Source organism: Dinoponera quadriceps, unplaced genomic scaffold, assembly GCF_001313825.1.
Source record: "Dinoponera quadriceps isolate SergipeBrazil2010 unplaced genomic scaffold, ASM131382v1 scaffold1308, whole genome shotgun sequence".
Lineage (NCBI taxonomy): Eukaryota > Metazoa > Arthropoda > Insecta > Hymenoptera > Formicidae > Dinoponera > Dinoponera quadriceps.
Genome location: NW_014555613.1, coordinates 1602752 through 1620989, shown reverse-complemented (window position 1 = coordinate 1620989; position 18238 = coordinate 1602752). Strand labels below are relative to the sequence as shown.

The 18238-nt window shown below is 47.1% G+C and overlaps 1 protein-coding gene across 3 annotated transcripts in view; it reads right to left on the bottom strand.

Annotated features, from left to right (window-relative positions):
- LOC106744813 (homeobox protein 5-like) overlaps nt 1–18238 on the bottom strand; it is a 268696-nt gene that overhangs the window by 59144 nt on the left and 191314 nt on the right. The window lies entirely within an intron of this gene.

The following is an 18238-nucleotide window of genomic DNA, read 5'->3' as shown; positions in this document are numbered from 1 at the left end:
TGAACGTTCGGGAGGCTTTCATATCTTGCGACATACATCGTTCTCAAGAGGAGCGATTTAATTGTTTAACGCAGTGAAATTCTCCACTAGGAGACGAGATCGATTGGAATAACGAGCGACCTTACGAAACGGTAATAAGAACGAGCTCGATGTTTTAATAAAAATCGTCTTTCAACGATGCCGAAGCTGCTGATTCGAAATTATGTAGATTCGATCAGGCAGCTTCGATACGAGGCGCGCGCGCGNGGGGGGGGGGGGGGGAGAGGAAACTGCGCGCGCGTAAAGTCGGCGGGGTGCTTTTATTATTCATCGCTCTCGAGTCGTCGAGAGTAAAGCCCGAGGCGATTCGAGGACAAAGCGAATATCTGCGGCATTTTTCTACGCTTCGGCTGTCAAGCTGCAAAATGGAAAAGAGATCCGTTTGGTGCGAAACACGCTCTTATTAAACTTCAGATTTTTCTCCCGGAAAGGAGGAGAAGGGGCGGTGAAACGTAGCGCGGACGTTAAACAGACCCTTATTGCAGCCTAGATCTGACTGAGAGAGAGGAAGAGAGGGGGAGAGAGATAAATAGCAGCCTTATTGAATGTCAGCTAAGAATACCGAAAGAGAATTTATACGCGAGAAAAATGTCCGGTAGCGATCTCGCAGCACATCTAAATACTGAATTCATTTTTATTCTTCTCTTTTAATTCATGAGGCAACTGTTTCTCGCGCTTTTGCAACCGCGCATCTCATTTCGACGTCAGATAATTTTAATACTGGGATAAAAAGCGCGAAGAAGAAATTATTACGATGTTTCATTTATGTCTATCCTCGTGAAAATCGGACGAATCTTTCATATATGGCAATCACATTCCTTATTCTCTTCCCCCCTTCTTCTTCCTCGTCTCTCTCGCTTGAGAGAGGAAGAGGCACACTGACGTCAACGAGGCGGCGTAACTAAAGCGACCGACAAGCAAGGGCAAGGTAAACTGAATAATAGATGCTCATATATAAGAAACGAGAAAACATTGGGCTCGTTTTCATTGACGTGAGAATCGACTGACGTCAAAAGCGAAAGGTGAAATAAAGGAAGAGGGGAAGAAGCCGCACGGTGCATAAGCAAACAAAACATGCGAGTGACATTTTATTAACTCGATTCTCACTCGTCGAATAATTTCTTATCGATTTCTCAATCTAGGTTTCATCAAAGGTCAAACGTTCGGCGGAAACATCTAACTCTCGCGTATGAAACATTCGACATTTTCATTTCAACAGAAGTATGCTGTTTGCGAGCATTGCCGAATTGGACGATCGCGTGAAAAAGGTCGTAATAATTAAATTAAAATTAGAAATATAAATTGAACGAAAATATTTGCGATAAAGGAGATACTAATTAACGAGAAAGGGGAGAGGTGATGAATCTTTTCGACAGCTCACGGAATCTCTTCAACAGTCATAAACACTTCACCGAGATTTTTACAATCAAGAGTTAATCGAAAAATATCTTGGCTGTTTAATCTATCAGGCCGTATTAGATATCGTTCGTCACTAAAATAACTGCGATCAGTGCTATATGAGTCTGATGTATTTCATAATTAATAGTTGGGCATGGAATATGATCACGACTTCATTCAATCAGCTTTATATGTACAGAGTGTCTCAAAACTATTGTACAATATTTTAATAACGTATTCTGGAGTTTAATTAGAATCGAAAAGTCTAACATGCAAATATCGAGGGAATTATTTACTGCAATTTTCTAATTTTTAATATTCTACATTCTTTGCGACTATGTATGCATGTGTGTGAAAAAGAAAGCTTCCAATTAGAATTCTGTTTAAATACACACCACGTAAAGTTAGCTAAAAAAAAATGTAATTTTCTCACTCATTCAGTTCTCCTAAAGTTTAGCTCGCGAGATTGCCCTTTTCATCAACTTATTCGTAAAATATTGATACCTCAACATTATTATATTAGAATTTCCGACTCAAATCAAGATTTACAATACGCTGTTGAAGTATTATACGATAGTTCCGGTACACCCTGTATGTATGTATGTATATGAAAAAAGAAAGCGCGCGCGTGGTGGGAAATTACGGAGCAGTGTGCGATTGACAGGATTGAATTTTGCAGCTGGTCCATAGTGGAGGAGTCGGACGAATTCTCATTAGCAAGATGCATCGTGGAACGGGAGAGCTGGCAATAGGGATCCGGTAAATCAATCGAATAGTAATTAACTGGCGCGGGTAACTCTCTGACTGGCGAGTTTGAGTTTGGAAGCGGTGATACGCTACAAACGATCCATACGGCCGCGCCGGACGATTTCAGCGAAATATTTGCGTAGCTACATTTCCGGATTACCATCACCCCCGATGCTGTAATTGCCCACCATTAACGAGACATTAATTACATTAGCAGACGCAATGGGTCGACGTGAAATTGTGAAAAACGCGGCTCAATCCGAGAATACTGAAATACACGCGCAGCGCCGCTACACGTCATTAAAATGCATTAAATTAGAAGTGTGCGCCGATAATTGCGAGTGTTCCGATATTTCATTAATTTCATTAAGTTCTTACAATATGCAGCGACATTTCATTCATTAAGAGTATTTCTGAAATATTTCCCAAATGAACAAGCGTAGTGACGCTTCTTTAGTCGTACGTGTTTGTGTAGCGTCTGAAAATTATCGCTAATAATCTCGCCAGAGTTAAAGGCCAGATATACAAGTGGTGACCACGTATTACTAAACTTCGCATATTCTGAAGGCCATTAGCTATTATTGATAAAACGCCCAATCTCTCTCTCTCTCTCTCTCTCTCTCTCTCTCTCTCTCTCTCTCTTTCTTTCTTTAGATAATAAAATTTGAAAAAAGAATATCTACGTAATTGAAATTTCTATAATAACGCTAACGAAGCATCTGGCGATAGATAACTTTTGAACTTCGTAGCACATAAAATATTTTTTTTATTTGGCTTTTAATATTTTCCACTCAGCGAACGAAATTTTTTTGTCGCGAAATATTGAGGACGTCATTTGCAAAAAATAATATGAGTTAGAGAGAGAAAAAGGAAGACACAGAGCGAAAAAATTTATTATTTTTTTTCACATGCGGAAGGTTTCGCTTTAGTTGGAAAACATATATTTACATTAAAATAATACAAAAAATATTACCACGGATGTAAAAAATATGAAAAAAAAAAAAACTCGCGATGTCAAAATAATGGCGCGAACGGAATATTCGTGATTATTCCCCGGCGCTAGAACGAGTTCGCATTTAATCTCGTCGAACCCGTAGCGACGAAGCGTTACTAACAGCCAATAATTGCCCTCATGACGATGTGAATTGACGCATATCCGCCTGTAACGTGCTCCGGCGATGAAAACACGAGAGAGGCGAGATTTGGTTCTAGATAATATTCCGCGCGTAAGCAAGTAATTTCATTATCTAAATGTTGATTGCCGGCGAAAGTTTAATGCGACGTAACTACTAACATTACCGCGTTGCCAATGGAATTTAATCTTTTCCTCAGCGAAGGTATGTTGTTATCCTGTTACACCGGAGCGCGTTTTCCACGACTCCTGACTTGTAAGTGCTAGCATTTCGCTTATCGTAATCATCTCATACTGAGGTAGCCTGTGAGAAATTCAAATAATAATTTTCTCGCCAGTTATACAAGATGTTGTGTCGAATACTTCAATCTGCGCAGATTCCTCAATCTCCGTCCTCAATGATTAAGATAAGGCAAAACTTCACTCCGAAATTACTGAACTAGATCTCTTCAACTAGATATCGTCATGAGATTTCTCAGATATATTTAGTTTCTACAAAAAAAAAAAATTGACCAATGGAATGGTGGAATCTTGCCTCGCAGTCGATCGATCCTCGCGTTCGCGTGCAAATTAACGAGACGGAATGTCAAGTTCAACATATTGGAATTGAAGACGCGTAAGACAGAACACAGATATCGCTTTGTACGGCGTATAGCCGCAACGTCAAGGAACGTGACCCGGGCTTAAGACACGGGATCATGAATAGGGAGGCAAACCAGCTTCTGTAGTCGACTCCGAAGCGCTTCTCTCTAATACCATATTCAGTTCTGTTCCGGCGCTCAGTAAATCGTTCTAATATGTATTCAGAGCGGTTTTGAATGGCGAATCTATTTCGGCGCGGTATAACCAGACCCGTGCTTCCAATATGCGTCGTACGGAACTGGCATTAAGGATTTCACCGGATCCGTGAACTTGGAGAATTTCGCCGCGCCTTAATAAGGATCCCGAGGCGAAGGTACCGAGATTAAACGTTAATCGACACTGTATCGCGGTAATTTCGATTATCATGTCCGTCACGCGGAGAAATTGGCTCGACGACGAATTTGTAAGTAGATTGACACAATTACGCTTTTGTCTCTCTCTCTCTCTCTCTCTCTCTCTCCCTTCCTGTCCCTCCTCTCTACGTGTCTAATATTATCCCTACCGCGACATTATTAATACCGGATGAAGCCTAAAATAAGCAGTGCCCGCGAAGTTCGAATGAGATTAACGATAAACAGAGTTGTTGGGGTATGCCAAGTGATGGCAAACAAAGGGATGAAAATTCCTACTCGAAGCGAGCAAAGACTAATCGCGTTACACTCCGTCGTAAAGAAGCGTACGAAAATAGAAAGAAACGGCGCGCCGAGTGGAAGTCAGACGACGGCGCGGCGGTGCCGCGGCAATCCTCTGATCCAACTTGGGATTTCATTGTCTACCCCACTGCGTTACCCTTAACATTTCCGCCGTGCACGTGTGCGCGTTCATGTGCCGCTCGTCGCGCCCCATATCTCCCGGCACGAACAAGAGGGTTGTGCTCTTACCTGAAACAGACGAAAAAAAGAGATCGTGTTTGTAAATTTAGGACTCGGCATCACGCAAAGTTACTTACGACAAGTGGTGCGTACGCACATCACATCGTCATGCACTGACAGAAAATAATAGTTTCGGCGCCGTATTTTATAGCGGTAGCAACGCGCATGTAAGATTATCATCGCCGACACTATATATAGAAAAAAAGAAAATTAGTCTTAAATCGAGAATAGATATTCTCATATATATATATGAGCAAGAATGTTACAATCTCCTTAGATTTTTAGTTTCGAATTGAGTTCAAGTGATACTTGCATATAAATAATATAAATTCGATCAAATCAAGACATCAAATCAACACTTACTTAGAAAAATCTTCCCTGGTTCTCTGCATAATTTTTATAACCATAAAAATAATTTTCGGCGCCGAAACTAACTATAATTTCCTATCATTGTGCGCATTTTTCTACATATCTCGGTTTAAAAGAATAATTAACGAAATTGATCAACAACGAACATGTCGGAAGATAATATCAGAGGAAATCGCTGCCTTGACTCTTCATATGCACGTATTACGTGCGCGCCACGATTCGGATAAGCGCGTCTGATAATTGACACACCGGCCGTGGTTACACGTTCGACTTTCCGTGGGACGTTCTCGAGATAAATAGTTTCCTGCTAGTATCTAACCAGGGTCGTGTAATGAGGACGGCTAAGTATAATTATCGGAATAGCCGGGCACTAAATTGACACGCGCTCAAATTATCATCAAACGAAGGTCGAGCATCCCCGCAGAGTGATCTTATTGTTAGTATACCCTCTTCATTTACAGGCCACACCGCCCACCCACGCCCGCCCTTCCTCTTTCTGGCAATTAATCTTCGCTCAATTGCTACAGTTAATTAATGACGTCGTGCACGAGCGCGAAACCCTCACCGCGCCACTTAGCTTATTGTCTTTCCGGTGAAATTATTCGGCAGCCATGAATCACTTCCTCCACACCCGTGTTACCCCCTCCGCCCGTTATTAAGGCGGCTTAATGACGGGATGATTAAACTGATTAAGTTGGGTAGTTTATCGTACGTTCGCACGCTCAGCACCCCGGCGACCGCAACTAGGAAAAACATCGACCCGCGTAACGCTGATATCTCGATGCCCGCAACATTGCGAAATCTGGCTTACGTTTTTCTGTTGCGCAATAAAAACCGCCGTTCTCACCATTCTCCGATAATTCTCCGTAAATCATACTGGTATCTCAGAAAAACTAACAATTACTAAGTAAATGCGCCAAAAGCGCCGGAATATCAGCGCGGCGGAGTAAATGAAAATATTGACACGCACATCGTTCAATAAATTGTGTAATTTAGTCAATTGTAAAAGGAATGATGCCATAAGCGAATATTAAATAATCTAATAAAAATTAATAGACAAGTAGACAAATAAAACAACTCAATTTATTCCCCCGTTATTATCACTTTTTACTGGCATTAGAAATTTCGATAGCATTTGGAGGTTTGAAACGCGTGAAAAAGAAAGAGTTATCGTCAACTGCGTTGACGTTGTATCCTGCATCCTATAGTCCGTCCTGGAATCGGTTCCCGATTGTCATCGTGGACAAGTGCTCAATCACTCGCACGGTCTCACATGGAAAAGTATGATTCAGTCAGAAACGCAACGTTAACTAATAAGCTAATAATTATATAACAGCACGATCAGTAAACGTTACGAAAGACACCTTCGCTGTACGGCGCAAGCGCCTGATAATTTGATAACTTGATAATTTGATCACTTCAAAGGTCCGGAATCTTTTGAGAGCGTTGATTATCGAATTTCTCGGCTGCCGAATATGCCTGTCATTGATTGGCGGGTGACGACGGTTCGTGATTAAGGGGAGTGACTGTCCCTTTTCGAGGGTATCAATTGTTTTGATACTTTCACGCGTCACGTAGTCTCCCGCGTATGAGTCATAATATTTTAAGCCGATAAGCTACGCGTATATCACGCCGCGGAGTACATGATACATGTGTCGGTAAATTGTTTAGAATTTTCGTTGATCGAAATATTTCAGCGGTTGTCTTGATATTTAATCGAGCGTCGCCGTCGGCATCGCATCAGTTAACATGTGTTTCTCTAATTGAATCGTATCTATGCGAGTGTCAGCACCAGCGTCAGTGCCACGACGGAGCATCCGGAGCAGTCCGGGACAGGATACTGGATCGGGAAGCCAAGATGTCTGGTGGATGCAAGACACCAGGACGTAGGCAGCGATATATCATACATGTCCAGATGTGTCGAATCCTTTGTTGTACAGGACGTTTGATGAACTTGGCGAAAATTCTAGCGGATCCTTGATCCGTCGTCATTTGATAAATAATCACAACTTCACAAATCTCTGCTTGAAATTTAAACATTTGCAGCATGAAGATAGAACAGCAGCCTGTATAAAGTTATAGAATTATCGATACCGACGTACCATTTTGTTTTTGGACATGAAAACCCTGTTGAAAGTGTAGAATTAAAATTTCCTCTGCTAAAGTACATTGTAATTTCTTGAAAGTTATTACATACTGTCTTGCAAATAACTTTTTAAAAAATTCGAAAAATGACGCTTCGAGAAAGTAGGGCTTAAAACCGGCATATTTATGATACTTATCAGGAAATTGTCAAAAAAAATAAGATAAAAGTATTGGAATTACATTATTTATACATTATATATGTTATATATATAATCTATATCCTTACATATTATCTTTAATCTTACATATTTTTTTATTGTGTGGAAAGGAATCTTCTGATTCTTTTTCATCCAACCATCTTAAACAAATGAACAAGAACGAGGGAAAATCAGTCACCGGTAGCTTCAATTGTACTTTATGAGATGATATTTTGCAACGAAATTCAGGCGTGTCGATTGGAAGTCCAATAAATTCAGGTTCGTCACAGAACAATCTAATCTCTCTGTTTTCTCGACATCTCGAAATTCTTTTGTCAAGATCGTCAGAATTTGCGGAATTAATAGGAAATTAAGATTTCGACCGAGTTCATGTACGTTTATATTCACGCCTTTACGGCCTTCGTCATCTTTCGACTTCCCCAACTCTCGTGAATCTCTTCGAAATAATTTAATAACGCGCGGAAGGTTAAAACATCTCCATGAGACAGCTAAAGTTACCAACCGCCGCGGCGCGACTCGTTACGCCGTCGTAAATATGTAAATGATTAAGTCGCGAAACTCGCCACGGTTTTTTCCAATTAAGCCCCCCCCCCTCCCCCTTTCGCAGCGGCGGGCGCGTGAAAGGCGATGCCCGCTTACGTCGCGTCTCACGCGAAATTAACCGCGCTCCAGGGACTAAACTAATTTGTCTATAATCGAATATTCGCGGTATATCGTGCAAGTTTAATTAAATGCGGACTGACCGGATGAGCCGACGCCGTTCTCTCTCTCTCTCTCTCTCTCCTCCCCCTCCCATCTATTTGCCCTTCTTGTGTGCTCGTATCGGCCGGCGAATGCAATACGCCCGGCTCTGCAAACGGCGATAATTAATGCGGAAATTTTTATATCGCGCGGCCAATTATGCGTCGTGATAATACGCAATAAACGTGCTCGATATCGCATTATCCGTCGATGGGAATAACGCGCGGCGCTTCCGTAAATAGAGAGAAAACGACTCCTGAGTAATTAGAGGCGTGTAAATGCGCGCGGTATCGCAGCAAATAACGCCGAAAATAACGGGTCAATAGCAACGGCCAACGCGCAATCTCAAACGAACCCGCCGCCGCAAGAGGAGGAAGAGAGGGACGAGGGCGCGAGTCGTCGTCGCGCGGTTTAATTAACCGTGCCCCGCCAGCCACGACGATTAGCGGGCATTAATCGACGGTTACGGCGTCTTAACGCTAATTTGCGACGCGCCGCGAACGTACAAACGGTATAAGAGACGGCCGTTAACGCGCCGACGGGAATTACGGAGACAGCCGCGTATACGGCAATGCGCAGATACGTCCCGATAAAGTCAACCGCGGAGGCCAATCGACGATAAGCGCACCGACGACGCGCCGCACGCGTGCGTTCGGAGCTTCATACGCGCGATCATCGCGCGAATTGGTCGCCGGAAGAACGGTGGGGTTGCTCCGTCCGTCCAGCCAAGCCAGTCGTCCCATCCACCCACCCATCCATCCATCTATCCATCCATCCATCCATCCGTCCGTCCGTTCGGCCGTCTATCAGTCTATCCGGCCTTCACCATGGCGATCCTCTGCCTCCACCACCGCGCGCGGAGGAAGCGGTGATGATGGTGGTGGCGCGCTCTCCCCCAGCACAATTTCCACCGATAATTAGATCACTACCACCGTGTTTCGCCGCGATGTGCGGCGGTGAAATTTATCGTTCAGCCGGGTAATGATCGTCGACAAAGCTGGCCGCGCTTGTCAGGAATTAAATTTATTCTCGGCCCCGAAACGAACGCGCGCGCGCACGATTCGGACGTGCGACGCGATCGTATTGCGAGGTTGCTTGAGAGGCGGCCGGTTGTTTTGTAATCCGCATTCCGCATTAATTAGATCGCCGGCTAATATTGAAGTTCTCGAGTGAAAGTTCCGAAGCGGGCGTACTCGGGGCACGCGCGCGCGCACGTGCGATTAATTTATAATAGCGGGGCCAATTTAGAACTTAATCCGCGGCGCGGATTCGAGGTGACGGCGGTGTTCGAGGTTTAAGGATCTACCGTTGGTTAGTGCTGCATTTTCCAGTGGCGCATCAAGTGGGCCACTCGTAAATTTCATGTTTATCAAGCGAAATTACGTTCCCGTACGTTTATTTCATTACGTAGGTGATAAATGTTCAATTTGAAACGGAGAGTCGAGGTAAACGCGTATGCAAAATATTACAAATACGGAAGTATTATTTTCTTATTAATATATTTATGCATCGGCCGATCCAATAGAAAAAGATATTATTATATAAATATTCAAGTATGTGCATATATATATATACATATATATACAATCTCCTTTGAAATATGGAATAACATGTGATCCAGGCTTTGAATTACCTTGCGATGTCCCTTTTAGGTGCAGCGTAGATCAGTTTGCGATTTTTTCATGATTTTCTTTTTATTACTTCGACCTACGGGCAATACATCTTTAAACTCGCGCGCGAACACGCGCGGTCCGTGCGGCCGAACAAGAGGAGACAGGAGGAGACGGCGAATGTGTGTACGCCGCCGCGGAGTTGTTAAATCGATTTATCGGAAATAGGGTCTCGAACGTGGCAATTTCGCCCGCTTGACCATGAGCCAGGAAATTAAATGATCGGCCGATAAATTCATTAATCCCCGCCGTTTTCGCGCCCCCGCGCGCGACCAACCGGTCGGCCGGACGTTGGTTTCTTTACGGCTGCTTTCTCCCGTCGATTTTACAGTTCGTATCGCCGCGCTCGTTACATCGCCGCATCGGAAACAATCGCTCGCGCTGCCACAGAGTGCGGAGGCACTCTCTCTCTCGTCCCAAGGTCGATTCGCTCGCTCTCTCCCTCTCTTTCCATCTCTGTCCGTCCGTCTCTCGCTCTTTCTCTCCCCTCCGTTCTTCTCTCTTGGAACGGGATCGAGGGAGTAAAAGCTCGAATTAACAGCCGCTATAAAAAGCCGCTGGATATTTTCATTAGCCGGCGGCTTCGGCCGCGCGTCGATTTCACGCCTCCGAGAGGCTGTGTACGGATAAACGCGAGCTGTGCGACGGGGTATCATTAGGCCGCGTGCGCGATGAATTTCCTCTCGGCGTAAAAGCGAAACGCGGGGAGCCGGCCGATTCACGGGCGAGCCGCGGTGAGAATTTACGGGACGACACCGTTGGGAGTATCGCCAAAACGGGAACGAAACAATTCGCGGCCGCGGCTGAGAGTATCGCCGGGAATCCGCCGGCGAGATATATCTCGGGCACGTGTATGTATGTATAACCGGCGAGATAAAAACGATGAATAATGTTGCCCGCGCGCCGTTGTTCCTTAATCACTCTCGATCTACCGCAGTGATACGCGCGCAACCGCTGCGCGCGCGACCGGGCATCTCGCGCGAGAGCTCGAGAAAGGAGATAAAGGAGTGTCCGCCGCAAGGAGATCGTACGGAGGAAAAGCACCGAAACTGACGTACACTGAAAAATGCGTTTGCTCGGCTCTACTTGACTTAAATGGACAACTAAACGGAGTTTTGCTTTGAAGGAAGCGCGATTTCGACTTTTAACAAGGTTTCAGAGCCCAAAAACAATATGGTACGTCGATCTTGCTGCCTCTTCTCGAAATCTTCTATTTTCAAAGAAAAGTTTCCCCGTCAAATGTTGCAGCTATCGTTCCAATGCTTCGAGCCGCGGTTATCTCTTCAAAATATAGACGACGCACGAAGGAGGCCTCTCGAAAGAAGCAAAATCAATTTCCACGAGCTCCTCTCTCTCTCTCTCTCTCTCTCTCGCCTCTTACTCCCAAGGGTGCGATATATTCGCGGCGGCCGCGTGAAATCCGCGCCGATGCCGACTCTCGGCGAGTCGAGACGTGCGCGCGCGCGCGCGAGTTTCTCCGCTTTCCCCCTCGGGCTCTTCTCACCTGCGACGGCAAAAAGGCGAGGCCGCATTGCATCGTTAAATTGGCGCATCGGAAACAATCGAGCCATTCCGCGAGAAGCAGAAGGAGGAGGAGGAAGGAGGCAGAGGAGGACGAGGAACAGGCAAAGGGGAGAGAAAGAAGAAGAAGAAGAAGACAACGACGACGACGAAGAAGAAGAAGAAGAAGAGGAGGAGGAGGAGGACGAAGAGGTGAGCAGGCACACCGAGTGCAAGACTCACCGAGGCCGTCTCGTTGCGCTTTATAGCCACGCTTGACCACGAGAGGAGAAAAACGTCTCAGGGCCGACCGGTCCTTCGCTCTTTCCTCTCATCCGCCCTGCTCGGCCCTCCGCAGCCGCCACGACCGCTTACCCTCCTCCTCCTCCTCCTCCTCTTCTTGAATGAGCATTTATTATCGGGCAAGACCGTGTGGCAGCTTGCCAGGGCGCACTTGATCTTACACCGCGCCTTGTAAAACACCACTTCCATACAGCTGAAAAGCAATTTAATTCCCTCGTTTCTCTATTCTCGCGAACCCACCTCACTCCCCCCTTCTTTCTCTCTCTCTCTCTCCCGCTCTCCTCTCTTCTCTCTGATCCTCCTAGCCTCCGTACCTCGTATCCGAACCCCTGTGCGCACCCTCGGCCACCCGCCCCGCTCCACGCACGCGACGGGTATTATTAATCTCGGCCGTGCACAATGTAACATTGTGCGCGGGTACCTTTCAATTAATTCGAAATGTATACGCGAACGCCGGATTGGAAGCCGGGAGAGTCGGCGAGGATGATCGGGGATAGCGCGGAGTACTGAGGGGAGCGCGCGAGAGGGATCAACCGGCGAGAGAATACCACCGGCAGAGTCTCGGAATATCGATACAACTGGTCGCACGAGGAGGCGAAATTCGCTGAGCTGAGAAAAGGAGAATCTACAATGTGCTTCCCGCCGCTTAAATGTCATAATTATTTATGGAGAATGTCACACACGCTTAAGAAAACGCGCCGGAGGGGGGAGGAGGGGGTGGCGCGTTATATAGATACGCTCCTGCCGGGGGTGACGAGTGGGACACGCGATGCAACTGAAATGTGGAAAAATAAACGGAAGGGTCGCGCGGATCCGGACGAGTTCGTGGCCCGGAAGAGTTCTATTCTAATATTTGTATTGAGCGGCGCGTTGAATTGGAAATTTGTGTAAATCGCTCTCTCTCTCTCTCTCTCTCTTTCTGCCAAGTGCGGTGAGCGAACGGCGCATTTAGATACGCCGGGAATCCTACTGGGCGCGAGATCGATTTATACTCGAAATGATTTTGCATGCGTTACCAGCCGAATACGAAGTATCGAGAGGGCCTCGATCGGAAATCGATCCGAAAATGGCGATTAATAAGTCATGGGAGTTAAGCTCTCTTCAAATGAGATTTACATCCGCCGACTCGCCGACTGCACTTTTTGCCAGCCCAGGGGGATGTTACCCCCCGTGAACTCTCCGTGCTAGGATTTCCGCATCTATTTGCGCGTCCCAAAAGAAACATAAAAAAATCACGTTGATCTGCACACGCGCGGTCAAACGCCGGCGGTTCGATCGCTTTTCTCGGGGGCACGGGCGTTGAGTCGCGACGGCGGCACGTGACGAAGGCACGAGCACGTTCACAACATCGTGCGCCGTCGAGGCGTTTAAAGTGCCATTAGCTGCACGTCGCCGGGGTGATCACGAGGTGGGGGCGGACAGGCCGGCGACTCGGGGGGCAAGGAGAGCACCGAATTCAAGATACCTACACGCCCGTTACAACACGACGCGGGGATGGAGGTGCCTCCCAGGGGGACGCTGCGAGCGACGCAGTATTTCCGCTACGACGAACTAGTCAAATATACAAACATATTGAAATATTCTCCCGCGTCTCGCAGTCCCACGAATAATGCCGGGCCGCACCGGCGGCTTCGTTCCGATACGCATACAGCGTGTCGGAAATTCAACGATATTCCGGCGATCCGGAGACACGGCGCAAGGAGCGAAGGAAACGAATATTTGCGATGCGTATGCTTCGACGGATATTTATTGACGGCGGATTTGCTCGCGCGTGGCGGCCGTATTACACGTACACGGCGATAACTCGATATCGAAGACGGACTGATCTGACGATAGAAGAAAATCCCTGGATAAAGGTTCCGCGGAAAAAATAACGAAGATAATAATAATAATAGTAAAATATTGACGCGGGAAAGGAAAATTGACGACCGGATTTCGCAAACATGTCTAATTAGGGAAATATGAGGTGTAACAGCTGTAATAATAAATATAATGAAATATAATGGAAAAAAATCAGTAGATTCCTATAATACCGTATCGTTCGGAAAATTTAAATAAATCATTTTCTTCCCGGAGACGCGCCCCTCGAAATGAACACGTCGCTCTGTATCTAGGGCGGCAAATCGACAGAAACATCGCCGTGGAGGAGATCTGAAAATATTTTCCCCTGGAAACTTTTTCGACAGTAGAAACATCCTCGTGAACACGCAAGACGTATGTAATATATATGTGCACCTGCGACCGTGCGAGACCGTTTGAAAAATTCAGCCGCGAGATCAGCAAAATATCGGGTAGATAAAGAGAGAGAGAGAAAGAGAGAGGGGAGGAGGAAGGAAGGGTGAAAGAGAGAGAGAGGGTTCTGCGAGCGCGCGAACTCCGCTGGCGGAGTGAAAGGGACGTCGAAAGATAACAATAAGACGAGTCGTCGCGCATCGCACGGTGGGTTACGCGCAATATCTGTCAGCGTAAAGAGAGGAATCGTGCGAAGGGCGACAGGGAGGAATCGCGTAATTCCGCGCGACTTTATCGCGACGTAAACCTCGCGCGCGGCACGGCTCGGCGAAATATGTCTTGCGAGCGGACGATTTTCGCGTCCGTTACAACGCGAGATGCGTTTTCGGACAGGAGCGCGCGCTATATCCGAGATCGTTCGTCCGCAGTTCGTGCGCCATTGTTTCCCTTCTCCTCGCGGAAATATCGCCCGCGAAACGGAAAAGGCACGCACACGTATAATATCGTCGTCGCTGAGCGGCGTTACGCGTCGTCGTTTCTACGTGTGCGCGTTTCACACGTGTCCGCGGAGAGGAGACATTCAAGAGCCGACGTATGTGCGCCACTTGACAATACGAAGTCGCAACGAACAAAAAAAGGCTGTGCCGAGCGAATGAACGAACAGACGGACAGACGGACGGGCGAACGAACGAGTGAACGAACGAACGGACGGACGGAGGATGTACGATCCTCCGTCCCCTGTCCGTTCCTTCTCTCGCTTTTTATCCCGCGCGATCTTCGCCGCCGCTCCGCTCCGACTCACAATGGCTCACGGTGCTCGCAGCTCTTCTCCCTGAGATGCGACAGCTTGTTGCGAGCCAGTTCCGGATTACGGCTCTTACGATACTCCGCTCGCGCGACTCGAAAAGCTCGGATACTGCCGTCTGGAAAGTGCGAAAAAAAAAAGCAGCGCGCGGAGTCCAACTCGTCTCGTTGCCTCGGCACGCTATTATTCCTCGCGACGGACGTACGGTCAGTCGCAAAAAAGGTTGCAACACTTTTTATTCGATGAGCCTCGCGACACATCTCAGTATTCAATGGGACAATGCCTCTCTTAAGAATGACGAAAAAAACACATTTTTGTATCCGATACAGAATGTGTTGGGAAATTCATCAAAAAGAGGTTGCAACTTTCTCGCGACTGGCCGTACAGCGGAGTGTCGAGGTAAACGGAATCTACGTTGTATACGGGAGAATCTGAGCAAAATTTCTATGCGGTTGACAGCGTAACCGACGAGTAATTCTCGCGACATCGGGCCCCCGTTTTTAACGAATTAACTGAGGATTTCACAAGGTGATTCCACGGTGATTCGATCGGCTTTGTCATCGTTTCGACGACTGATCGCCGCAACCGGGCGTTTTAATCGTTGCCAACGGGCTGCGAGCGACCAGAGCGTTAGATAAAAGTATTTAATTCGACCGAGGCGTCGGCTCGGCGTCACCGAGGAAATGAATTTTTTAATCAAACTCCCCGCCGGCGAGAGCGGGACGTGCCGCTATACATCGATCGGAATGCGCGCGAGAGGCGAGGCCGATCCGTTTGTCCGTTATGCATCATCCCGCAGCAGCTCCAGGTTAGACGGGGTGGTATCTCTTTCCCTCCGGGCCATCGTTGACTGGTTGCCGCTGTGTGCGCGACATCTACGCGACCCGAGGAGGGAGAGCAGCCCCAGCGTGAAATCATTTGTCCGGGACGAGCCGACGCGAAACGCCCGCAAATTGAATAGCTGGCGGAAATACCGGCGGAACGAACCAACGAATAACCCGTCGCGTGCACCCCCTCCTCCCACCCCGCACGGAACTCTCACGCGTATCCACCCCCCGGTCACCCGGCTGATTTATTAGGAACCAACCGTCAAAGAAAACGACACCGCCTCCGCTTACGGCGTGCCGCTAGCTGCCGGAAAATTCGTGCCGCCGTGAGAACAAGTAAGACAGGTTCTATTGCGGAAATTCGCGGAATCGCGACCGACGCGCACTCCGGGCACGTGGATGCTCCAGGGGGTGGAAAATGACAGACGAGAGGACACAATCCCGGGTAGATATTAATCGGGACGCGCCCCAAGTCTGTAGTGACCCTAGGCAGGCCCAATACAGGCCTTCCTTCGTTGGGCTTAGACGTGAGCAAAAAAGGCAAATTCTGGATGGAACTTCGCAAATAGGCTATGAATAGGCAGTGACAGAGATGCGCCTAATAAGGCATGTCTTCACAGGGCACAGTCAGGGCTTAGTTAATCAATTAACCAATAGGTTAAAGTGAGGTCTTAAAGAGACTTTAGTGAAATCTAGCATAAGGTCGTGGATAAGACCAAATGGACTAACTTTGATTTTGATTCTCAAAAATAGCGTTCAAGTAGCAAGTTTATCACAAAGAGACTACAAGTCCGCATTTGAATTTATTTGTTAATTGGTAGCATAACGAGATATGGCCAGACGTACTAAGATAGGGCTTAGTTAGATTTACAGATTTTTGGCCCTGATTTGTATGAGCGTTACATTTCTGTATAGACAGCCTAAGTGGGCTTCTGCCTTTACAGGGTCTATATATAATCAGAGAAGAATTATGTGTAAGGCCTTTCCAATCTCCGTTTTAAATTTCTATCCGGGATCTCGCCGGGAGAATCGAGAGCTCGCGATTCGAGTGGCACCTGAATTACCCGCGGCCGCTCACAATTTCGCGGCGTCCGATTAGCGGGAGCGTTCGATCGAAGCACTTAAGTCTCGACGACGTCGAGATGAATAACGCGGAAAAATGGAGGTTAATGAAGGGATCCGAAGTAATATATCGGTGTTAATGAAATCGAATTAATCGCCTCCCGGAAGATCGATAATCACGCGCGCGCGCCGCGCTTACCTACTTCATTTAATAGAGCGACTTTTCTTCCCGCGCCACTGACGCCGCGGATGCTGAAATTAATATAAGCATCGCGACACCCCGAACCAATACGGCGATATTAATGAAACGTCAGTCNGGATGGGCGGGGGACGGGCGGGAGGGAGGAACAAAGGTCGCGGTTGCCGGTCACGCGATAAAATAATTAAAACGACCCTCTTCCATTCTTCGACCTCGCGTCGGTGCTGAAAAGGTAATTATTATTCCCGCGGTGAGAGTGCCGCTGCGACTACGACAGAGTGCTACGGGAAACGATGAGGAGGCGAGAAGAAAAGCAGGGAGAGGGAGGGGGGGGCGAAGGGGGAAGAAAATTGAATACAATGAGTAGCGGCAGCCGAAGGTAAAGAGCGGAAAAGCGGCGTCGATCGGACAAAAGCGGCGTACGGAGGAGGAAAATTGAATGCAACGGCCGCGGCGCGGCAGAGCAGCGATCTACGATCGCCTTAACAAGATCGAGTTGACTACGAAATGACAAAATAGCGTGGAAACCCGATGCGAAGAGCGCCGTGGGAGAGGAAGAAATAAACGAGCGCGAAAATTCGAATGAAAATATGCGGACGGACACACACAGGGGAGAGCTTTAAGGAAAAGCGGAATGGGAAGGAGGGGGAAATATTCGCGCGGTGGCTCGGGTGGCTCGGTAATTATTTCACGACGGATGATAAAAACCCGAAGAACGAGGAAGAACACCGTGGAAAAAAATCCTGGGGAAGGGTAAGGCAGGATAGTGGTAGAGTAGGAAAAAAGAGGGGGGGGGAGAGACATCCGGCAAAATGGCGAAAAAGGAAATGAAAATGAAGCGGGCACGGTGGCTAGCGAGGTATAAAAAAGCGACGAAAGAAAGGGCTTAATACCGCGTAACGTAATTTAAAAGTGTAATTGCTCTTGTCAGACTCGACGCTGAAGAGGACAGCCGCGAGAGAGCGGAGAACTGCGCGAAATGGAAAAACGGATACAAATGAAAGAAGGGAAAATTAGAATAGGGAAATGAAGGCGGAAAGATGAATATAGTTTGAGCGCAACAGTTTTAGCGAGGCGGAGCAAGAATCCGTGCGAAACGGCAAAAACAGGACTAAAATGAGAAAATGGATACCGGAATTAAAGGCGAGCGCGAGGTAAGAAGAGGGTGAGACAGGGGCGGGGGATGAGCGGGAATTACGGGAGAGAGCGAAAGAGAAAGAGAGAGAGAGAGAGTGGGCAATATAATGAAAGTTAAAGCAAGAATTTAATATCGCATAATACAATTAACCGGGCATAATTATCCCCGCTCGACGCAAAGTAGGATGATAGTGAATTAAGAACAAGAAGAAGCCGAACTTACCGAAAGAAGGGCGAGAAACAACGCGAGTAACCGACAG